The sequence below is a fragment of the Mustela nivalis genome (genome assembly GCF_964662115.1).
Source record: "Mustela nivalis genome assembly, contig: HAP1_SCAFFOLD_335, whole genome shotgun sequence".
NCBI classification, from domain to species: domain Eukaryota; kingdom Metazoa; phylum Chordata; class Mammalia; order Carnivora; family Mustelidae; genus Mustela; species Mustela nivalis.
Genome location: NW_028136312.1, coordinates 62,211 through 88,426, shown reverse-complemented (window position 1 = coordinate 88,426; position 26,216 = coordinate 62,211).

Genomic DNA, 26,216 nt, shown 5'->3' with positions numbered 1-26,216 from the left:
GACTTCTCCTCACCTCCTCCAGCGTCTGGTCCTTAGGAGGTTGGACTGCTGCCAGTGTGGGCGCGTCCTCCACAACGGGTCCGGTCAGTGTGGATGCAGAGCCACACCCTCCTCAGCTTGTCCTGTCAGGGTGGGAGGCGCCCCACATTCTCCAGAAGTCTCCACAGTGGGTCCTGAAAAGGCAGGGCTCAGGCCACAGCTGTGGCTGTGCAGCCTGGGCTCAGGGAGGGTGCTGGGGTCTGGTGCCCTCTGCAGGCGGTGGAAGGCAGTGCAGGACTGTGGGAGCTCACCCTTCAGTGGAAGGTCCTGCTCCCTCCCCGGGTCCAGCTGATGCCATTTCATTCCGGAAATTCAAGTTGCATGGAGCCCAATACCCCCCAACTTCCCCCCAAATAGCTAAGGAAAAATGAATTGGAAACAATGTGGAATTACAACAGTCCTTGACCCAAACAGTGTCACTGAACATGGCCCTGATGCAGACCCACACTCTGACCTCAACTTGGTCTCAAGCCTGGACCCTACCCTAATCCAAGACCCTAACCCTAGCCCCCAACCCAAACAATGTTCACAAGAATCAAGAGGTACAAACTGCAAGTATCCATCAATGGCAAGTGCATAAGCAAAGTGTGGTGAAGGGTTTGAATTTGGGTTCAGGTTCAGGTTTTAGTCAGAGTTCTAATCAGGCTTTGGGTTTAGTGTTAGGGTGAGGGTTTAGAGTGAAGGACAAGGGAACAGAGTTATAGTTTAGGGCTTTAAGTTTATGATTTAGGCTTTAAGACTCAGGGCTTATGGGATAAAGTTCAAGGTCAAATTTGGGGTTTGACTTCATGCTGAGATTTGGGATCAGGTTTCATGACTTGGAGGTCTGGTTTAGGGTTTGGGTTCTTGGTTCAGGGCTTGGATCCAGGGCTCAGGTACAGGCTTTGGGTTCCATTCCAGGTTTGGGATTCAGGGTTCTAGTTTGGGCTTTAAGGTCAGCTTAGGTTTCAGTGTTGGTAGGGTTTAAGGTTAGGTTTAGGGATGACACATTTTCTTCAGTTGTCATCATGGACAAAATAATTCTATCTGAAGTTTCTAAGTCAGAAATGTATTTCATCTGGGGGCGCCTGGGTGGCTCCGTGTGTTAAGCCTCTGCCTTGGGCTCAGGTCATGATCTCAGGGTCCTGGGATCGAGCCCTTCATCAGGCTCTCTGCTTGGCGGGGAGCCTGCTTCCCCATCTTTCTCTCTGCCTGCCTCTCTGCCTACTTGTGATCTCTGTCTGTCAAATAAATAGAATTAGTAAAAGCTATTATATGATCTTTTACAAACCATTTCCTATCTTTGCCTTCTCATGTGCCAAGACAGACAGGGATTATTTAAAACCCTGAAGAGAGTGCTCTTGCTTTTAAATTGCCTGTAACCTTCGTGTAATAGATTTATGATTGATGATAGATTTAGTTAAAATATAACTATTTAAAATATTTACTCTCAGTAAACGATTTCAACCTATGCTCATTTAAGTAACTTGGTGCATAATCCCTTTTCTATTAAACCATAGTGCAAGGACCAATGCCGCGTTTCCGAGAGAACCCCAAGCTATTTTTCTAGAATGGCCATATGCATATATATCAGGCGTCCTGTTTTCACTCCCTTTGTGGAGCACCTAACCTGGAGGTCATGTAATAACCAATGACCAAAAAAACAAACCAAAAACCCAAACATCCAGGTTGAAGTGCCATCCCTGCCTGGAGTGGAGGAGACTGCTCAGACAGATCCCAGGCAGGCATCTCAGCCCAGGCCTGTGCTGGGGAAGGTGGTTCCTGGCTTTGGGCGCAATCTGGAAGCCAGCAAACTGACCCAAGAGTGCAGCTGGCCTTTAGGACTGATGATCTTTTCGCAGCCAGGCTGCCCGTGGACACCCGCTCAGAAAGCCAGGCTATGAGTCTGCCCAGCGCAGGCACTGGCAATGGGGCAGCATGCTAGGGCATAGCCCTGCACCCCAGCCAGGGCTCAGGCCCCTGGAGTGAGGGGGCAGGGCCGGCGCAGAGAAGGGTCTTTGCTAATTTCCAAAGCTGGAAGTGAGTTCTCAGAGGACTCAGGAGGGAGGGGGGCGGGGGCGGGGCGGGGGGGGGGCCAGGAGAAGGGGCTTTGCTAATTGCCCAGGCGGGAAGGAGGGGCACACAGCTCCAGGGTGCTGTGCTGCAGCCCATTCGGGACTGCAGGACCCACCATACTCGCTGCCCCTGCGCTCCCATGCTCCAGCTTAGCCCCAGAGGCCACGGTGTCCCGTTCTCATTCCTGCTGCCTGCTGCCCCTCCCTGCCCCATGGCTTCTCTGGAGGACCCTCTGCTCACAGGTAAAGTGACACCTCGACGCGCCCTCACCTGAAGCAGAAAACGCAGGACAGGAGCGTGGGGGGGGGGAGGGTGGAGTGGTCGGGGCCCAGGCTTCCGGCAACCCCAGGTCACCAGGACCACCCAGGATGCCGTGCCACACCCCCTACGCAGGGGGTCGTGCCAGGACAGCGCCACAGGAGGTACCCCCCCCTGCCAGCGGGCAGGCTAGCCCTCATAGTTCGGCACCCCCACGTGCATGTCAGAGCCTCCTGCCATTCCCAGGGCACCCAGAACCCAGAGAGTGAGGCCTTGGGTGCTTTCTAGTGACAGATTCAAGGCAATTCTTCAACTTTGGGACTTCAGAGTTAACATAGTTTTCATTTGTGATTATTATTTTTGTGTGGGGGCCGTCGCTTTTCTTTAGACCTATGCTTGTTTTCACTCCCAGTTCTGAAGAAGCCCCTAAATCCTAACCCTGTTGAGGACTCAGAAAGCTCTCAGAGCAGCAGTGCTGGGGGACAGTGTGGACACATGGTTTGGTTTCTCCTCTGGCCTGCTTCTGTGGCAGCCCCGCTCTGTCCTCCTCAGACTTCAGAGCAATATCTGAACAAGTGGAGAAGCGACCAGGGGGTCAGGAAGGTGGCCACCGAAGAGTGACTTCTCTGGAGGGTGGCTGAGCAAGCAAGTGAGCATGTTAGTCCAGCTCTGCCTGCATTCAGTATGGAGCTGAACAGGGGCCAGGGAAGGGGAGGAGGAGCAGAGAGCAGGGACAAAGGGACCAAAGAGGAGATTCAGATGAAGGGAAGTAATGGGGAGGAAAGAGAAGAAACTCTAGAAGACAGGTATGTAGAAAGGAAAAGGGATGAAGTGGGCATTGGGAAAGGGCACCACCAGGGAAGGAGAGAGGGGAAGAAAAGAGGGAGGAAAGAGGAAAGGGGAAAGGGAGAAGGGAGGAGTCAGCATGCCAGGGCTCCCCCTGCATCTGAAGAAGAGGTGGCTGGTCCAGCTTGTCAAACAGGGTGCTCACTCTTTGGCCCCAGTTTCTGCTCCCAGTGCTACTGGGATTTTCAAGGAAGGCAGGCTGTCCCTTGGGACCTACGGGAGCCCACTGGAGCCCACAGGAGGGTGGGAGAAATAAGATGCCACCGGGTCCTGTCCTGAGCTTCTCCCAGCCACCAGCCTCACCACATGGTGCAAGAGGGACCCCAGAACAAAGGACAGACACAGGCCAGCATGTCTGCTGGTGGCCCTGGGCACTTAGCTCATCGCAGTGAACCACACCGCCTCCTCAACACACGCTTTTAAAGCCTCCTTCTTCGTTTCTGGCTTTCATGTCTGTAGGAACATGAGCCAGATCTAACTCATCTCCGACAGACAATTCTGACTCACCCTGTGTCAGATTTTTATGAGTGGCTGTGATAGAGTAAGATAGCAATGCTCCAACAAACGGACTGTTTCCTCCCACTTGAGCTCAACAGTCTTATACATTTTCTTAGCGAAAACATCTTGTCTCCTTTCATTAAGCTCATAACGTGGTCTAATAGTATACATGCGCCTTCCTTAGATGCGAAGCGATACAGAGGTCCTTTTTTTTTTTTTAAATTTTACAAGGTAAAGTCAGTGAACACATCCAACTTGACGAATACGTCTCTAAAATGTCAATCCAGGCAAAGCTTTTTCTGACTACAGTTTGGAGCCCAAGTGGTGACATTTTTAAAATGCTTTCAGTCCCTCAGTGAGGCTCTTAGAAGCTAGCCAGGGCTTACTACGTGCCAGGCACTGTGTCAGGTGTTGGAGCTAAAGGGAAGGAGAGCTTGTAGGCTGGCTGGGGAGGGACATCCATGACACAAGCACAGCTAGAAACGGAGGCCAGTGCTAGAAAAGAGAGAGCAGGCTGCATGGAGAGTGTGTACCATGGGGCTTGTGAGCTCACGAATAAGTGGGAGTAACTGGAGTGGGGAGATGGGGGAGAGAAGAGGGTCTTCCCATCAATGGGAATCACCTGTGCTTGGAGGCAGGTGGCATGAGAGGTCTCCACAGGAAGAAGGAGGCAGTGTGGTTGAAGGGCAGAGAGATGGGGCAGAACAGGCATCAGTCAGTTGGAGGGGTATGAATAGACTGATGGGAGGATTATGGGTGCCTTTGGAGGACTGAGAATTTGTTAGAAGATCAGTGCAGATTTCTATGGAGACAAATGCCAGGAACTGATAGGTCTTTGAAAGGTCACTCTGGCTGCCTTTTGGCAAAGGGGTTGGTAAAAGGCACTTGCAGGTGTGAACACACCAGGTGGGAGGTGAGTGCAGGAAATCGGGTGAGGGAGCATGGGAACTTGGTCCCGGGGTATATAAGGGAGAATAGCCTTTAAGGAGTTCCACAAATTGGCACCAGCTGTGGCTTCATTACAGAGCTGGAAGGGGGAGGTGGGTGTGTCCTGGAGGTTACAGAAATTACATGAGAAAGGGAAGTCTTTTTAGATCTCTTTTTCAACTAGAGGAACTCTCACCTTATTGATAGAATTCCAGAGTGGGAACCAATGATATGAGGACATCTTTGAAATGTCTGAATATGTTCTTCGACATCTTTGCAAGTGACGAGGAGACCTTGACCTTAGGAGGCCTTGGCCCTCTTTGTAGCCAGAAAGATTTCACCTACAGATTTGGGTTCTCCCTTTTAAAGTCAAGGAGTCAGTCCTTCCAAAGGACACCTCCTATCATTTTACCCTCTCATCATACCTCACGTGCTGGCATCTCCAAGACCCTCTGTTCCAGGTTGAGAGTATCCACTTTGGCCGGGCTGGTCTTGCCAAGAACACCACCACAGGAAATCTAGAGCCTGTAGTGCTATTAATAACATCATCTAAGACTGTGTTTGCTGCCCTCTTGGCCTCTTCCCACCATGACTCACTGAAGCTTTTAACACATTGTATCCATTAAGCTATAGTTCCCAAAGCTCATCTTCTCTAGTGCCATTAGTTTTTAGGGGACCAGGCAAACCTTAAACTTGTCCCCCCTAATTGGATCCCTGTTCCCCCACAATCTATTTGAAAGCCTTTCACCATGATTCTTTTTTTTTTTTTTTTTTTTAAAGATTTTATTTATTTATTTGACAGACAGAGATCACAAGTAGGCAGAGAGACAGAAGGAAGCAGGCTCCCCGCCGAGCGAAGAACCTGATATGGGGCTCGATCCCAGAACTCTGGGAGTCATGACCTGAGCCGAAGGCAGCGGCTTTAACCCACTGAGCCATCCAGGTGCCCCCCACCATGATTCTTGAATGAGATCTGAGACCACTGCTGGTACCTAACACTTCTTGGCACCTTGTCTGTAAGGTACTTGGAAGAGGAGATGGCTATGGAGGTGAGTGGGAATGGGAGTGGGAGGATTTCTCCCTTCACTTCCCTTTTTGTGTTTTCAAATAATGGGTTTTGAGGGGGCGGGAAAGTTTAACCAGACCATTTATTTTCCATCTCCCATCGATAAAATGTTTACCACTCCACACTGGAAGAATTTATATCTTTCCTTTGAATCTCCAGGAAAATCTCCCAAACCCAGACCACCACCATGTGGATTCAGCCATCTTCTGATTCACCTCCAGATTGTCTCCTCCTAAATGCTCAAGCCACTGGTTAAGGGCGAAATGTTCAATGCCCAAGCAATTAAGTGGGGAACACGTTTATCTAAGCAATTGCATGCAGCTCTCTATCTGCATACAGGGGGTCTCTCCCAAGCATTTCCAACCTCAGCAAAAGAAGACAAAGCCCCAGCAGTCTGGGGTATATATCATTCATTCATTCCTGTGTTCAACACTCATGGCGGATCCCCAGCAAGACAGTGGGAGAGCAAGGACTGGAGAAATCCTGGAAGCTGAAGTCTGAGGAGGATTTCAAATTCAAGTCAGAGATGAAAGAAACATCTGGACTTGGTCCTCAGGTACATGCAGTATTCTGAACTGAGGCTAGAACCAGAGACCATTCTAATGAAAGGCCTCTACAGGTGGGCTCCAACTCAGTTTCGTGTATATTCATTCATGAAATAGCTCTTTGGGTCAACATGCAGAAGAAAACAATTTCAGAAAACTGACAATGAGGAGAGTAAAGGGAAGCCAGAAGGCTTGTGAATGGGGAGAGAGGAAGACCCAGGGCAGGAAACCAAGAATCCCTCCCTGCCCTCCTTGCTGCCAGGGAGGTCTGAGGGACTAGTTTCCACCTGGGATCCCAAGTCCAGAACAAAAGCAGCGGGGCCACGGCGGGGGAGGGAAGGGGGTCCTCAGCACGGGCGCATGGGGCTGCGGAAAGATGGGGGCTAGCGTGCCTGCTGGCGGGGGGCACCTCGCAAGGCGCTGTCCCCAGCCCGACCCCATGAGGACCCGGGTTTGGCGCAGCGCCCGGGGTGGTCCCGGTGCCCTGGGGTTCGCGGGAGGCTGGGCCTCCACACCCCCCTCTTCGCCCCCAGGTGGGTCCGCGCTTTCTGCTCCAGGTGAGGGCGCGGCACGGTGTCACTTTACCCCTGTGCAGAGGGTGGTCCGGAGAAGCCTTGGGGCGGGGAGGGGCAGCAGGCAGCAGGAGCGGGACAGCGGAGCCTCACATGGGAGCGTACGGGGGGCGAGTCCGGTGGGTCCTGCAGTCCCGACTGAGCCGCAGCACAGCACCGCGGCGCTGCCCGCCCCTCCTCCGCCAGCCCCTCCACCTCCTCCCAGACTCTCAGCCACATCCTCTGTGAGCTCACTTCCAGCTTAGGCAATTAGCAAAGCGCCTTCTCCCCGCCGCCCTCCACCCGCCCCCGCCCCCCTCCCTCCTGAGTCCTCCGCGAGCTCCCTTTTCGCTTTGGCAATTAGCAAAGCCCCTTCTCTGCCCCGCCCCCGCCCCCTCCCTCCTGAGGCCCCGCCCTGGCTGGGGCGCGGGGGAAGCCCCGGGGGCTGCAAGCTTGACCAGCGCTGGCGCTGGGCAGCCTCCTAGCCTGGCTCCTTGAGCGGGTGTCCACCCGCGGCCTGGCTGCAAAAAGATCATCAGTCCTGTTAACCCTGGCTGCACTCTTCCGTCAGTTTGCTGGCTTCCAGATTGCGCCCAAAGCCAGGAACCAGCTTCCCCAACACAGGCCTGGGCTGAGATGCCTGCCCAGGATCTGTTTGAGCAGTCTACTCATCTCCAGGCAGGGATGGCACTTCCACATGGATGTTTGGGTTTTTTTATTGTTTTTTGGTCATTGGTTATTATTACATGACCTCCAGGGTAGGTGCTCCACAAAGGGAGTGAAAACAGGATGCATGATATACCCCTCACCTCCCATGCTGTCTTTCTCTTAAATAATAAGCACTGCTGAACTATCTTAGATTCTGTACCTTCTCTCCAGCCATGAACCTATCACTGTCTTTAACTCTTGAAAACTTCATTAGACAAATTAATGTGGTGAAGGAAGCAATATGAGAAAGCCTATTAATCTGATGAGCATGGAACTGAACAAACCCTATAGATACTTTCCCTTTGATTTCTAGCCTATCAATACCTACAGTGAGTCACATACACTCAAGATTATTGTTTTTATTGTATATTTCATATATTCATTGATTTTGGACTCGTTATCATTTCGTTGAAGTGTTAAACTATGGTAATAAACAAACTTTTAATTAACTTTTCCTCCTATGATACAAATATAACTTGCACTTGAGCTTTAGCTAATTTTATGTTCTAAAATTGCCAAAACAAAATGATCAAGGTTTCTAGATTATTTACTGTATTTTCTACTATATAATATTGTTCTATCTCTTCTGTATAAAGAAAATGAATGCTTGGGGCTCTTGGGTGGCTCAGTGTGTTAAAGCCTCTGCCTTCTGCTTAGGTCATGATCCCAGAGTCCTGGGATAGAGCCCCACATCAGGCTCTCTGCTCAGCAGGGACCCTGCTTCCCTTCCTTTCTCTCTGCCTGCCTCTCTGTCTACTTGTGATCTCTGTCTGTCAAATAAATAAATAAAATCTTTAAAAAAAGAAAATGAATGCTTGATAACTAAATGAATGCTTTACTGAACAAATTAAATATGGCAATAGCATTTTATTTTATCATGCTTCACATATTAAACAATAATATTATATCACTAGTCTACAAATAATCTACTCGCATAGTCATTTGGAAGCTTTTAGCAAAAGAATTCTTCCTCCTGATTGTAGTATAAAAGCCACAGAAATATACAGAAGACTCCTAGAATAGAAAGTTAAATCCAGTTATCCGTGATGCCTTGAGGAGGACCTGACCTATGTATGTCCTGGGATGCACTAGTAACTGTTACATGTGATAGGATTATATTTAATATATACAGTTTCATTTACTTCACAAAGGACATATAAATTTGAGAATTAAATATTTGATGAATCTATAAAGTCTATATCTATTTGTAACTAATGTGGTAGAATTAAGATGTTAATTTGAAAAAAAATTCATTGAACACATACACATATTCATTTGTTTTTATATATATAAACAGCATTATTTATTTATGTAAATAAATGCATTGTCTGTAAAATCCATTTACTTATCAATCATAAGGGTAATTTTAAGTACTAAGAATAAGAAATATGTGAAAAGATAAGTGTTCAAGAGTGCAGTTTGTGGTAATTAATACAATATGATAGGCTCATGAAAAAGATATATTACTTGAACTTAAAAGCTTCTATAATTAAGTGATGACCACTTGAAATTTGTAATTAGTCTTGATGCAGTTTTTCCTTGCACTTATTGCCCTTCCCCAGAAGTTCATTAAGAATTTCTGTGAATGTCCTTATGTTTAATCTCATTCATAGATTCCACTGCTGCTCACAAAACAAAGCCAAAAAGAGAGGTAACTCTATGTGGCACTCCATCCACAAGCAATACATTCATAAATAATTAAAAAGCTCTCTACTTCATTTGTTACCCATTCAGCTGATAATTTAAATGAGTAACTGAGGCCATTTTATCAGCACTTTTAATAGAATGCGACTCAGAAACTTCACAGTGTTATTTAAGAAGAAATGCTCACGTGTTAAGGTTTTTATTTTTTTAAATCAACAAAATAATTTTCAAATATTAAAAGCAAATGTCTCCTTTTCCTCCAAGTTTCCTTGCTATGTCAAAGTTACAAATAAATACATTAAAATCGTATTTTGAGTAGTAGATAAAAACAAAAGTTTTGAAACTGTGGGTTCAGTGTCTGGGTTAACTTGTATAAATATCTGAACTCAATGTATTTAGACTTTATTAGATTTTTTTTAGACTATTTAAAAATACATGCTGAGATAATGACAACATTATTTTATTCATTTTAATAAATAAATTATTTAATTTAATTATGTTTAGATATTTATTTATTAAATTAATGATTTAATATTTAATAATCTAAATTTGAAATATTTCAAATTCTAAAATATTTATTTAATTAAATTGATATATTTAATATAAATATTTAATAAATTATTTAATCATTATTATAATTATGCAATACATTATGTATTGTGTAATAATTGCATTTTAATAAATAAATAAATGTATTATTTACATTATTTTATTTTATTTTATTTACTTGACAAAGAGAGGGAGAACGCAAGCAAAGGGAGCTGCAGGCAGAAGGAGAGGGAGAAGTAGGCTCCCAGCTGAGTAGAAAGTTCAACCTGGGGTTCCATCCCAGGACCCTGGGATCACCACCTGAGTCGAAGGCAGATGCTTAACTGACTGAGCCATCCAGATGCCCAAGGCTTTGTATTCTTTGCTTCTAAATATTGATGCTCCTTCATCTCTGGAGTTAGTAAATTGATGTTGAGAATTCATATCAAAGAATTGATAGTAGCTGTTAAACAGAAACATGTAATTTAGGGGAAAAAAAAGAACAGAAGGAAGAGAAAGGCCAAAAGTCAAAAGCACATTAATATAAAATTTAATTAGATAAAAAAGCTGATATTCCTGAAGGGGGCTAATAAAAGAGCTGCAAAGAGCTGATAGGATTAGGAAAATTGTCCACTCCTGGTCATTTCATAATTTTAAACTATTCCTTATTAATAAATATACTTAGTTCCAGAAACACAAGCACATAGGAACATTTCCACCAAGTTTCCTCTAACAGCATTTACAAATTAGACGTTCAAACAATGCAGTTCATTACATGTTGCATCTGTATCTTAAAGTTTAAACACATTCTGTGACACATTTTCCAACAATTAAAATTAAAAATTATATATATACATATATATCTATGTATATATATATATACCTTATCCCTAAATGGAAAAAATATATATATAGAGAGAGAAACCTTATCCCTAAATGAAACCTTTCTTTGTTTATTAGATTAAATAGGTAAATTAGCAACAACAACAACAACAAACAGCTAATATTATAGAGGTAGGAACAATTTACCTTTTCATTCATTGCTATTTTCTAAAAATTCCTATTTTATTTTTTTCTCAAGTCTGTCATAATAATTTTCTAAATCTCCTGCCTTTTTCAATTTTTTTCTTTTAGTGGAAATCTCTATTTCATATTTATTTTCTCTTCCTCCACTCTTTGCTCTAATAATTCAATGTATTATTAGATTTTCTGTTTTTCTCTTTATCCAGATATATCTTTTCTTTCTTTCTTTCTTTTTTAAATAATTTGATTTGCTGGCATTTTACATCAGTACATGCTTTCTTATGGATGTTAGAAATGTCTGTGGAACTCCTAGAAGAATAAACTTTTTTACCTTTAAGAAGTTTACAGTCTAGAGTGCCTGGGTGGCTCAGTTGGTTAAGTGTCTTCCTTCAGCTTAGGTCATGATGCCAGGGTACTAGGATCCAGTCCTGCATCAGCTGCCTGCTCAGCAAGGAGTCTGGTTCTTCCTCTCCCTCTGCCCCTCCCTCTCTCTCTCTAATAAATAAATAAAATCTTTAAAAAAAAGACTTACTGAATCTGAGACTGAATTACTAAATTCAGTCTTAATAGAAGACAGCTAAACAAAGCAATGATCACAACTGGAAAATTTAGCGAGATCATGGTTTAACATTTTTGGTTGACACAGGACCTCTTTCAGTAACAACTTTCCCTAAATATCAATTTCTTTTTAAGGCAAAAAATTTTGACAAGAAATCCAGATCCTTCCGATCATTTTCATATCAATTTAAGGTGACATCCTCAGAGTATATAATCAAATATGTAATTATTCTATCTGTTGCCTTGTATATTGCCTGTATCTTTTTCAGACTCAAAGTTCCATTGAGGTAGAGTTTTTTTTTTTAAAGCAGAGATTTTTAAAGTGTTTGATATATACAAGATGCTTAATAAGTGTTTACAAAGCCTATGTATTACAGAAGCTTTAAACAGGCTTTAAAATAATGTAGGTGATATTAGTGGTCATATCAAACAATTTTTAGGTTTCAGTCATGTAAATAACTACAATTCTCAGAGACAGAGAAACATACAAATGGTCTGGGTCCAGTAGGATAATGCTAGCATGTGTTGTAAATTCTTTTATATGACCTTATTCTTGCAAGAATTGGTTATGTGGCAGAAAAAAAGGTATCACTATCTTATACTTTAGTATTTAAAGAGATTTATGGAAGTCTTAATTTATTACACTACCCCTTTGTTTCAGTGGACCCAATTTCCGTGGTAATGGTGAGAGGAAAGTAGGCAATTTAGGCAGCAGCAAAAATCTCCTACAAGGCACTATAAAATAAGGCTTGTTCTAGATCATGGGTCTGTCCAAAGGGGAATGTTAAGGGGTAGAATGGATGATGGATGCATTGTGGACTTATAACTTTAAGATTAATACTGTTATGCCCCAATAATGGGTCTATGATTAAAGGAGCGAGACTGATGTAAAGCAAAGGTCAAGCAAAGCTTTATTTCATGCCAAGCATCAAGAATCTAACCAAACGTTCGGGGCCACACCTCTTATGAGAGAAGGAAACCCTTTGCTGTTTCACAGTCTAGCTTTTAAGGGCAAAGGCCATGCAGTCAGGCCTGGCCACGCACAGGTGACCAATGAGATTTTAACACACACAGGAAACTCCACAGTGAGGCTAGGTGACCAATTGAGGTTCAATTTACCCTAGTATAGACATTTGACCCAGCCTATTACTCCTTGATTAGGATTGGTGCAAAAAAGGTTCCCAAAGGGCGGAGGAGTGGGGCATACTCCTTAGTATCTAGGGAGACAATATGCAAACACCGCCCCCCTCCCGCTGATTGATGTCTCCACCTGGCCTGACCCACCCTTGTATATGGGCTTTGTTACCTGGAGCTGATTTCCAGGACTTGTTTTTAAGTGAATCCCCTGGGGGAAGGGGAGCAAGGACAGTTAAAGGGTTAACCTCAATGAAAGCCTCTTGCTAAAATATAAAAATATAAAATAGGTCCTTACATTACAACAACTCAGTAGGGAAAGTCCCAGTGTGGTGATAAAAGAAGTGAGGTAACTTGCATTGCACATTTTTTTTTAAAACGTGTAAGTTGTATTTTTCCGTGCCATTACATCATACTTTATCTTCATCTCTGTCTACTAGTTTAAAACTAGTTAAACAAACTCAACAATTTTTTAAAAAATATTTTATTTATTTATTTAAGAGCAAAAGCCAGAGAGAGAGAGAGAGAGCATGAGCAATATGGGACTCGATCCCAGGACTCTTGAGATCCTGATCTGAGCCAAAGGCAGACACTTAACTGACTAAGCAAATGAGACTCCCACAAACTCAACAATTTTATAAAATTTTTATTTGTTGGGGTGCCTGGCTGGAACAGTCAGTCAAATATGTAAATCTTGATCGTGGGGTTGTACGTTTGAAATCCATCTTGGGTGTAGAGGTTTTATTTAAAAATAAAATCTTTAAAAATTTTTTTTTCATTTTTTTATTTAAGCCATTGTATGGCAGTGTTGATCACTATATTGTACACCTGAAAGTAATATTAACCTTATTTTAACTAACTACAATTTAAATAAAAACTTTAAAAATAAAATAAAAATAATAATCATAAAAATAAAAAAGAGGAAAAATTATTTGGCGGCAATTTTCTTAATTGTATTATTATTTATTATTATCATAGTCTGTGTGTGTCGGTGGGAAGTGGCTGGTATTACAGTGAGTTCCATATCTGTGTTACACTGAGGTCCATGTCTGTAGTCAGTCTTTTTTTTCTTTTAGTTTATTTTCAGGGATCCAAAATTCATTGTTTATGCACCACACCCAGTGCTTCATGTAATAAATTCCCTCCTTAATACCCACCACTGGGCTCACCCAACCACCTGCCACCCTCCTCTTCAAGACCCTCAGTTTGTTTCTCAGAGTCCACAGTCTCTCATGGTTTGTCTCTCCCTCCGATTTCCCCCAGCACACTTCTCTCCATCTCCCAGTGTCCTCCACGTTATTCCTTATGTATTGAGTCTTATAAAAACTTTTATTTCTTTCCCTATTCTGCTTTGCATATGCTTACCTTAGATGTTAAAATGTTATAAACCTCTCCTGCCTGGTCCATTTTCTCTCTCTTCTCTCATGATTTCTCATGCTCTCCCTGCCAACCCCACATGCCTTACAATATCTGGATATGACTAATTTCTTCCTGAGCTACTTTATTCTACTCTGCCATATGGTTGCCCTTCCCTCTTCTGTACCATAACTTCTATCCCCTGCATTTGTGCTTTAACAATACCTAATTCTTTTTACTACATCTGTATCTTTGAGGTCAATACTCAGTAGTGCAATCGCTGGGTCATAGGCTAGCTCTATTTTACTGGAAAGAAGGGCCATATGCACCCCAGTGTTCATAGCAGCAATGTCCACTATAGCCATTCTGTTGAAAGAGTCAAGATCCCCTACAACAGACAAACGGATAAAGAAGATGTGATCCAAGGATACAATGGAATATCACTCAGCCATCAGAAAGGATGAATACCCAACTTTTGCATCAACATGGATGGGACTGGAGGAGATTATGTTAAGTGAAATAAGTCAAGCAGTGAAAGTCAATCATCATATGGTTTCACTTATTTGTGGAACCTAAGGAATAGCATGGAGGACATTAGGAGAAGGAAAGGAAAAATGAAGTGGGGGTATTGGAGGGGGAAATGAAACATGAAAAACTATGGACTCCAAGAAACAAACTGAGGGTTTTAAAGATGAGAAGGATGTGGGGATGGGTGAGCCTGGTGATGGGTATTAAGGAGGGCACATATTGCATGGGGCACTGGGTGTTTTACACAAACAATGAATCATGGAACACTACTTCAAATACTAATGATGTATTGTATGGTAACTAGCATAACAGAATTAAAAAAAAAAAAGGAGGGGGACAATACCTAACACTCAATCTTTGCTAGTTTCTTGTTTACCTCCTTTTAAGAGTAAGCTCATTAGTGTTTTTGTTTGTTTGTTTTTTTTTGTCTCAACTAAAAGAAGAAAAATAATACACATTATTTTGAAAACTTTTTGAACAGTGTACAAACGTTAGTCAAGTCCACAATGTCTCATCTCTTCTTCCTCCTAACATGGCTAAGTTGAAAAACCCTTTATCTGGGAAAAGATCATTGTCCAGCCACCTTGTGTAAGATTTTGGCTTTAGGTTAGATTATCCTTTCTTTCCTTTTCTGAAAATAAGTTGAAAATATTAATAGCCTCAGTTTTTCTTCCAAAATATGACTGCTTCTTTACCAAGTGCAAAAGCAACCCATTTTGACCATAGTAAACAGCTTGGACCTACTTTTTTTGGCTCACTGTTTTAGTGAGACAAGTGGAGTGAAGATGACACACCATTTCCAAATGTATTAATAATTGGTAGACCATACTTCTAAATTGAAGATTTGTTGCCATTAAACTACGACCAGACTCGCTATAATTACAGAGGTAAATTCTTTATATTTACTATATTTGAAATTACCATATAATACCAAAATAAAATTATGATTATGTGAAGAGTCTGTAATATTAAGAAGATGACTTTGAAATGATTGCTTATCTAAATGAAATTTCCCATTTTATAATCTTGTATAAGCTTCCGTTGTCATTTCCTATTTAAAATCTATTAGAAGGCACTCTTATTTTCCCTTAAGTGGGAAGTCAAATGTGGAACAAATTCATCCCAAAGGAACTGATTCTATGTTCCACTGAAGACAAGGTGGCTTCCATGTGGCATTTTGCCTCTTGCATATTGTTCATCTCCTACAACAAATGGGGGTATGCTCTTTAGTAAACTAATTCAACTCAATTAGAGACATTGTCTTCAAGGGATAACATCATAGAGACTAGAATCAGAATCATACTTTTGGGAAAATTGGGCCCAGGATTTTTGTTTTGTTTTGTTTTGTTTTGTTTTAAGATTTTATTTATTTATTTGACAGACAGAGACCACAAGTAAGCAAATAGCGGGGGGGGGGGGAAGCAGGCTCCCTGCTGAACAGAGAGCCTGATGCAGAGCTCAATCCCAGGGCTCTGAGATCATGGCCTGAGCCGAAGGCAGAGGCTTAACCCACTGAGCTACACAGGTGCCCCTGGGCCCAGGTTTTGATGGCTTCTTTCCTCAATTTTATAAAACCTATTTGAACTCTACTGGATGCCAGAACTGCTTAAAAATATTTGGTCCCTTGTAATTTTAACCTTCCAGTATTCAATGCACCTGATCCATGTAATATCCTATAGTATTTTTGTCAAATGAAGACTCTCAAAGTGTGTTTCTTGGGAGACACTTTTCAATTGGTTGCTTACATTTCTGCATTTATTATTTGTTCTAGGCCATCCTTTGAAGATGGTTGCATTGAATAGACTTGGAAGACAGAAATAGTATCTTTTTTTTTAACTTAACCTGTTGTGTTTGCAAATATTATCTGCCTCTGTTTTGATTCTTCTTGTGGGAACTGAGGCTCAGAACTGATATATAACTCCCATCCCTACACACACACAAACACACACACACACACACAAACACACACACACACACACACACACACACACACACAAATAATGTTAATATTCTGGCTACCTCTATTGCTGTGAATAATAAACTATATTATTTCTGAACCATGAGTCTGCGTCTTCTATCAACACCCAAGAAACTACAGCAGACTCATACACCAGCTTTCAAATAAGGGAAAATAATCTCAGATGCTTTATATTTTTTGATAGTGTTACCTACTTCTGAACATATGACTGAGCACATATAAAGCTGGAGCCATGACCATTTAGAGCTTCTTCTGTGGAAGAACTATGCATTCACTAGTAAACAATAGTAGTTTCATCTTTTTTTTTTTTCCTCCTGGACACCATTTCCTGTCTCAAACTGTTGCTCAAATTGGATGGAGTCTAAGGTCCTTTGAGGAAATTTTTGTTTAATGATTCAAAATAAAATAGGAAGAGTATAAAGTGCTAAAAATACTTCTAGATAAAAGGTATAAGATCATGCCAGAAAGGATAGTAATTTTATCTAACAACTGCCTGTTCACCCCTTTTTTGTTCATTAACTAATCTCCAAATTCCTGACTAAATCCCTTTTGTAAGCCAGAATGTGAGCTAAAAACTGGGATTTTAAAAAAATTTTCATTTGAAATCCAGTTAGTTAACATATATGGTTGTATTAGATTCATGTGTACAATATAACATATAGCACTCAGTGCTCATCATGACAAGTGCTCTAATTAACCCCCATCACTTATTTAATCCATCACTCCTTTCAGATCCCGTCAAGTAACCATCAGTTTGTTCTCCGTAATGAAATGTCTGTTTCTTGCTTTGTTTCTCTTTCTATGTCTTATTATTTCCCCTTTGCTTGTTTGTTTTGTTTCTTTTATTCCATATATGAGTAAAGGTATTTGTCTTTCTCTGACTGACTTATTTCACTTTTAGCATTATACTGTCTAGTTCCAACCATGTTATTGCAAATGGCAAGATTTCAGTCTTTTTTATGGCAGAATAATATTCCATTGTATATAGATACCACTTATTCTTTATTTATTCATCAATTGATGGATACTTGGGCGCTTTCCATATCTTAGCTTTATAAATAATGCTGCTATAAACATAGGGGTGCTAGCATCCCTTTGAATAAGTTTTCTTATATTCATTGGGTAAATACACACCAACAGGACTGTTGGATCACAAAGGACTTCTATTTTTAAATTTTATGGAAATTCCATACTGTTTTCAAATATGGCTGTATCAGTTTGCATCACCACCAACAGTTCACAATTGTTACTTTTTCTTTTTTTTTTAAGATTTTATTCATTTGACAGAGAGAGATCACAAGTAGAGAGAGAGAGAGGAGGGAGCAGGCTCCATGCCTGGCAGAGAGCCCGATGTGGGACTTGATCCCAGGACCCTGAGATCATGGCCTGAGCTGAAGGCAGAGGCTTAACCCACCTAGCCACCCAGGCAGCCCCCACAAGTGTTATTTTTTCACATCCTCTCCAACACCTTTTGTTTCTTGTAGTGTTGATTTTAGCCATTCTGACAGGTGTGAGGTGGTATCTCTTTCTAGTTTTGCTTTGCAATTTCCTGATGATACATGATGATGGACATCTTTTCATGTATCTACTGAACATTTGAATGTGTTCTTTGGGGAAACACTTGTTCATGTCTTCTATCCATGTTTTTATTGGATTATTTGTTTTTGGATGTTGACTAAAAACTGGATATTAAGTAACACACAAGACAGGTTTCCTTGAGCTTAAATTTTATTTGCATGAGTATCATTAACAGGAAAAAATATGCATATGTGTATGTACAAGTGTGTTTATGTATACATCTATCTATCTATCCTCTATCCCCTGTCTTCTAATTGTGGTAAATCCTGTAAGGTGGGGAATGGGATAGTCTGAAGAAATATGCTTCTGGATATGCTGGGTAAGCAAATTTAATTGCACTCAGATGCATTGGATATAAGTGAATCACTCAAATGAGTTATTTAATATTATATAGAAACAAATTAAAAGTTTATGTAGTTGAAAATAATAGGCAGTTAAAATAATTTTTTTGTTTGTTGTTTTTGTGTCTTTTTTTGTTTATATATACTATGGTGTGAATGTTTATGTCTCCCAAAATCATATTATGGAATCTAACTCTGGAAGTGATAGTATTAAAACTTAGGGGCCTTTGGGAGGTGATTAGGTCATAAGTGGGATTACAGTCCTTTTAAAGGAGACCCCAGTGAGTTCTCTTGATTCATTCATCATGTACGTTTACAGTGAGAAGATAGCTATCTATGAGGAAGTGGGCTCTCCCTGGATCTGCCCATTCCTTAATCTTGAACTTCTCCGTTCTAGAACTGTGAGAAATAAATTCCTGTTCTTTATAAGCTATTAAGTCTATATCATGTCCGTTATAGCAGCCTGCATGCAGAAGGACACTATGACCTAAAATGAGAGCAATAAATATAAAGTTTCAGTAAAGTCAGTTGGTACAATGTTTTTTTTTTTTTTTTTTAATTAGAGAAGACATGCTGCTTCATGTTAAACCTTGATATTGTATATGTTTCTTGAAGGGCCACTTCTTACTCCTTTGTGTGTTTTCCACAAAGTCCAGGATGATGCCTTACATAAAGGTAATATTTTATAAATACTGTTGGAAATATATACTTCTCTAAAATCTTATTTTGCCTACAGATTACTTGGATCCACTTTGCCTTGTGTAGAATATTTGAAATATATTAAGAACAGAATGTCTCTCTAAATAACATTTAGAATCATCATTAGTTTATGACTCCTGACTCATTTGTTTATGCAGTGATACTTACTGCAAGAACACTGAAGTTTGTAATATAATTTTGAATTAATCACCAAGCTAGTTTATTTTAACTTATGAAAAAATAATTTCTCATGTTGGTTTAATTCTGCTCTTATGTTATGGTCATGACATTTTCATTAAAATAAAGTAGAAAATAGAAGTAAATAATAAATGAAAAATAAAAATTAAAAAATAAAAAAATAAAAGCAAATCTCTTGTGAAATGTTAAACTTTTCTTACTTATTTTGTTTTGCTTTTCTTCTACCATGCTGGCAAAGCTGTATATTGCAGATAGGTACAATTTTCTAGGTGCTAGGTTTGTTACTTTTGCTAAAATTTTCAAAATATAAGGAGTTGAATAGTCATGCATTGTTTATTAAACTCCTTATCTACACATATAAAAATAAAACAATGATGGTGACCTGGGTATTTCTAAAATTGTATTCTGTTTTTCCATATTATGGTTTACAATGTAATTAATAAAGATTCTGCATATATTAACATCCATCCCCTTCTATCTCATATGTATGTCCATACAGAGCATGTATGATTTCTATTCATTGCTATGTTGTGGTGAAGAGATTGTCTGAAGTAGCCTATATTTATGCAGGTAGATCTTAAGCTACAGTGCTCTTGTTTATTTGCTTGTTCGTGATCAGTATGTTTGAAAGATGGTAACTATTGCATCAGGTGTGACGATTAAAAAATATTATTGGTGCCTGATACACTGTGATGAAATAGGTAAGTCGATTCATAATTTGTTAATTAAATTAGAAAAGAAATTCCTTTGGATTTGTTCTTTATTAAGAGTTTTTTTTTTTTTTAACGAATGCCTTGGGATGTTTTTTGTGTAATATATATCACATGCCTCAACCTTTAAATTTGAATTTAGAAAAGAGTTATCAGAATGAGCCTAGAAAATATTGTTATGGGGGCTCCTGGGTGGCTCAGTGGGTTAAGCCGCTGCCTTCGGCTCAGGTCATAATCTCAGAGTCCTGGGATTGAGTCCCACATTGGGCTCTCTGCTCAGCAGGGTGCCTGCTTCTTCCTCTCTCTCTGCCTGCCTCTCTGCCTACTTGTGATCTCTCTCTGTCAAATAAATAAATAAAATTAAAAAAAAAGAAAACATTGTTTTGAAATATTTTTGTTCTGTTGTATTATGTTAACTTAGGAAATAATGGTAGTTATTTTTATTAGCATTTCCTACTTTCCACATGCCCTTACAGATGAGATATCATGTTTTTCCTACTCTTTTTATCGTGGTTGTTATATTCTTCATGATCAATAACAATCAATGAAAATTCCTAACATTAATTTTCTTTGGGAAAGTGATATTTTAGCAGGAATCCATGACCAAAAATTTTAGCTGTTGTTCTTCCAGGAGATGAGACTATCAATGTTCCCGAAATTTCAAGAAATAGAACTTATTAATTGTGTTGGTTGATGTTTATTGTCTCTGAACTTAGAGGTGCATAATTCAATTTAAAATTTATTTTGGGGGCGCCTGGGTGGCTCAGTGGGTTAAAGCCTCTGCCTTTGGCTCAGGTCATGATCCCAGGGTCCTGGGATCGAGCCCCGCATCGGGCTCTCTGCCTAGCAGGGAGCCTGCTTCCTCTTCCCTCTCTCTCTACCTGCCTCTCTGCCTACTTGTGATCTCTATCTGTCAAATAAAATAAATAAAATCTTAAAAAAAACGGAGTGGACCTTATGGGGGTGCTTATCTGAAATTGAGGGACATTATAAAAAAATAAAAAATAAAATTTATTTTGAACTGAAAACAAGATCTTACTGAAGTTTAGGCATCCCACTTTATATCAGGCCTCCAGTACATTCTAATTTATTTATAGAAAATATCATAAACATGAATGACACTTTTCCTATTGCATTTATATGAAACTGCAATGACTCAAAGATGTCAGATTTGAAAAGCACTACCTTTCTATAATTTCTGTTTCCTAGGAGGAATGGATATACCATTTTAGCTCAATTATCCAACAGTATTCAAAACCACCATGAATTTTAAAACATAGTTATTACATCCTAAAAATCAAGTATGAAAATGTATAAACAACCAAATCTCTATCTGTAAATGAAATACTCCCACACAGACGGGTTTTAAAACTTTCTAACTTAAGGAATTTGATAGCACAGACTCAGGGTAGTAGTTTCAGTGCCTACAGTATACTTTCAGGGAGAGAGTAATGTAGGCTCTGAGTCACTTTCTGCCTAGAGATGACCTAATAGTGGTTCTGGCATTGTTTGTTTGTTTTTGAAAATACGTTCCTGGGCGTCATTCAGAAAATGCAGAGTTTGGCATCTATATAAATTAAGGATGATCTTTTTGAACTTTTGTCTTTCATTACATCAAATTACCATAATTGGACAGAAATTCCACTAAATTAAGCATTGTTAGGAAATGTGTAAATTGGAGCTACTCAAATTAGTTGCTCTTTGAACTATGTGCTGTTGGTTCAGGATTAGATAAGGAGTTTGAAGGCAAACCTAAATCATTGCTTCCTTTTTTGAGAGATTCTCAGCATATTTTCTTAAAATTAGCTGAAATAAACAATGTGTTTAGTCGCAAAGTGATTTGCATTTTTGCACAAACTCCCTATCTCCTTGAGAATTATAACAGATATTTCATGAAACATCATTGATCTTTACTTTGTTACACTGCTGTAAAGTACATTTAGAGTTGCCAGTTAAAGGTGTTAGTGTTGAGATGAAATGTCATGCATTTTTCTTCACTTCCATGCAAATGAACACAGTAAATTATTAAGACACAATGAAGAAAAAAAAATTGACAATGAGTTCCAGATTTTAAAAATCACTTGCCATTCAATCCAAATTGTGAGTTTGATCAGTTACCGAACACTTTATAATGCACCCCCGGTAATTTTACAGAGATTACTTTTTTCTTACCAATTCTTGATTATTCTGTCTTGCAATGCAGAGAAAGCTAACTAATTTAAAATAAACTTCCGTTAATTTTGATTGTTATAAACTTAAAATTGATTAATTTCCATATACAGAGTTTAAAATGTTCACAATTTACATTAAATATATATTCTGTGTATACCTTGGAAAAATTATACTGAAAATTGAAATTAAACTGATGTTGTATATAGCTGCAAGAAGCCGCCTGTCCCATTTCATCTTACTATATAAGTTGTGTCAGGTAATTTATAAAATCCCTGCTGCATAACAAATCTATTTTTTGTTGGAATGGGTAGTAATGTTTCTTCTTATTTCGAAATAAGAGTTGGTCTATGAGTGCCTCTGCAACTGTATTTTTTCTAAGTGGCTTCATGGTCCTGAACTGAGAAAGCTCAGAGCATTAAACATCAAAGTAATATATTTTGACACAATTAGACATCAAGGAAATGCAATTAAAATGACACTGAGAGGGCGCCTGGGTGGCTCAGTGGGTTAAGCCGCTGCCTTCAGCTCAGGTCATGATCTCAGGGTCCTGGGATCGAGTCCCGCATCGGGCTCTCTGCTCAGCAGGGAGCCTGCATCCCCCCCTCTCTCTCTGCCTGCCTCTCCATCTACTTGTGATTTCTCTCTGTCAAATAAACAAATAAAATCTTTAAAAAAAAATGACACTGAGATATCACTACACACTTACCAGAATGGCTAAAATAAAATATAATGACAAGCCCAAAAGAAAAAAATATACCATTTGATGATACACAATGGCAAGTTGTACCATAACTTAACCATCTCAGACTAGTGTAGTGTTAAATTTGTTTTTCTAAGCCATGTTTTGGGTCACTTACCACTTTTCAAGGATATAAAGTGCTATCATTTTACTTAAAACTGTGAAATTTGGTCAGATTTAAATTTCAATTTATGTTAAAACATTCTGTAAACTGTGTTAGACTTTGACATTTGTTCCCTCACTTCAGTGAATAACACTATATCATATTCTGAAAAATACGCTAATTTTTTATTATTTTGAAAAATATCCCTTTTTCCTCTTATGGTAATTATTAATATGAATTAATAGTAGAATTTGAAATGGTCCAATATGACCATAAATACTTTATAGTATATTATCAAATTTAATAATGAATATAATGTACTTCTTTGGACAATTTTTAAAGACCAGTCTACTCTTAAAACAAAAAAAATGGAGATGCACTTCTTTAGTTCACACAAATTTCATTTTATTATATATAACCTCAGATAAATTTCAACAAATCATAATTTATTAAAATCATGTCTACTTAAAAATCTCATAGAAGAATTAAACCATCAAAAATAAAAATAAACACACACAACACACACACATCACCCATGTATTGGCAAATCACAATTGCTGTAACAATACATTAGGCATTCCACAGTTAAGGGCTATCAAAATTTCCATCAGTGACAAAAAGATTTGTATCCAAATGGACTGATTTGCCAGAATCCAAGAAAAAGTCTCCTAGGATTTATTTAAAGGTAAATATTTGAACAAATACTTCTTAAATTTAGGAAATTCAGAACATACGATTAAAGAATATTTGCAGTGCAGACTATATTCAATCCTTCCTTCAAAATGTGCCTTTGAGTACATAATTCTGTTTTCTCGATCTAAATTGAGCTGTCTTCCAAGGAAGTTTTCCAAAATGTGTGTCTCTGTGTGATAAATGTTCTAAGACCTAACATGCTTCATTGTATTTTTACTGTGCTCTCAAATTTAATCAATAATTTGGATTGATGTATAATACCTAGTTTCAAATATCTTTTCCATCTATAAAAACTCCCAGCTGTCTCTTTATATGCTATTACTATTGAGAATTGTGCTGTCAGTATTATTCTTGTACATTTTAGGTGATCTGTTCTTCTCTTGGGCATCATTTATGCTCTTCTCTGTTTTTGATATTCTTAAAACTCACCATAATGTATACGAGTGGTTTTTAGTGTGTGTAGTTTTTGTTTTGTTTTGTTTTGTTTCTGATATCTCGTGTTTGGCATCATTTTAAGTCTGGTATCTTTTATCTTTCTTTAATTCTCCAAAATTTATCTCAGTACTTATTTAAATATTTTCTTTATTTTTTTTTCTCTTCTGCTGTATTTGGGCAGAAGTCATTAATTTGTTTGTTTGTTTTTCCCAACTCATTTATTCATTTTACAGCTATATTCATCTTAGTCTCCATTTATTGTATTCTTTATTTCAACAATTTTCACTTAATTTATATTCACAGTATAGTATCTTTCTTTTCCTTGTATATGTATATCATTATTTTATCATATACTTTTAAGCTATTTTTAAAAATATTTTATTTATTTATTTGACAGTGAGAGATCACAAGTAGGCAGAGAGGTGGGCAGAGAGAGAGGAAGAGAAGCAGGCTACCTGCTGAGCAGAAAGCCCGATGTGGGGCTTGATCCCAGGACCCTGAGATCATGACCTGAACAGAAGGCAGCGGCTTAACCCACTGAGCCACCCAGGCGCTCCTTTTAAGCTATTTTTTAAAAGTACAGTCATTCTTTTTTTTTTTTAAGATTTTATTTATTTATTTATTTGACAGAGAGAGATCACAAGTAGACAGAGGGCAGGCAGAGAGAGAGAGAGAGGGAAGCAGACTCCCTGCTGAGCAGAGAGCCTGATGCAGGACTTGATCCCAGGACCCTGAGATTATGACCTGACCTGAAGGCAGTGGCTTAATCCACTGTGCCACCTAGGCGCCCCTAAGCTATTTTTTTAATTCCTGTTCCCATAACACTTGGATTGGCATATAAAGTTAACCACATCATATTTTTTAGGTAAGTAATTGTACTTTTTATGTGCATAGTTATTTTGGTCCATGAGTTCAGCTCTTCTTAGGATCATCAAATCTCTGTAAAGTCTGGGTATGCTAGGATTTTCTAAGCAACAATAAAATACATTGAAACCTGGTAGCTTAATTATAATAATGTTTTCTTTCTCAATCATTCACAATAGTATTCCATTCTGAGTAGCTTCCTTCTATTTTGCAGCTATAGTGTTTGGAAAAACTTGAAATGTGATATCACTGTGATAATGTGAATTGGTCAGGGTTTTTCAGAGAATCGGGAAGAGAAAAAAAGGAAGATATTCTCCAGGGCCAACTCTAGAAGTGATTATTAAAACATCTGTCCAAATTCAATTGAACAAAACTCAGAAATGCCATCTCCAGTGAAATACAAAAAAGATTATATATAGTTCTGGGCACACACATCTCATTTGACCCAATGATGTATATCAATGAAAGACTGAAGGCCAATCACCACTCCATGGGAGAATTTAAAAATAAATTTACTAATGAGGCCAAGAATTCAGAATCACAAATACTTCATAACTAATAATAACTGCCTTCACTTGATGTTATTCTATAAGATAAATCCTATGGTCAAGTTTCAATTTTAAATTCTTAAATCCTTATGAAGAAGCATCATTTGGAGGGAGCAGTTTTCATAATTTATCATCCATCAGCCTTTTTTAAAAGATTTTATTTATTTATTGGACACAGAGAGAGAGAAAGAGAGCGAGAGAGAGAGATCACAAGTAAGCAGAGAGGCAGGCAAGCAGGGAGGGAAGCAGGCTTCCTTTTGAGCAGTGCCCGATGTGGGGCTGGATCCCAGGACCCAGAGACCATGACTTGAGATGAAGGCAGAGGCTTAACCCACCACCCACGTGATGAGAGAGCCACTCAGGTGCCCCTCATCCATCAGTCTTAATTGATTGGAGGAAAATGTGTGGAGGAATAATGCCTTAGGGAGCTAATCTCTCTAAAGAATTTTCAAGTCTTTACCCCTTCAAGGTTTTGTACAGTTCTGATAGCCTCTAAACATCCAGCGGATTTCTACAGTGACAGGCCTGTTAAAACCTGTCTTCAAACCAGGAATAGAGCTTGAAACATACCAGTCAAGGGCAACTTTGAGTATTTTAAGGCGTTTATCATCATTTCTTTGTTTTTGGTTAATATCTGAAATAGTTCCATATTACACTTGCATAATTTCTCCAGAGCTGACTTTGAAGGAGGCATTCAGTTCCAGCTAGTTCCATATTTTGGCAAGAACTATACTTCTATATTAAAAAAAAAAAACATATTTTAGGGCGCCTGGGTGGCTCAGTGGGTTAAAATCTCTGCCTTCGGCTCAGGTCATGATTCCAGGTTCCTGGGATTGAGTCCCACAGTGGGCTCTCTTCTCAGCTGGGAGCATGCTTCCATTCCTCTCTCTCTGG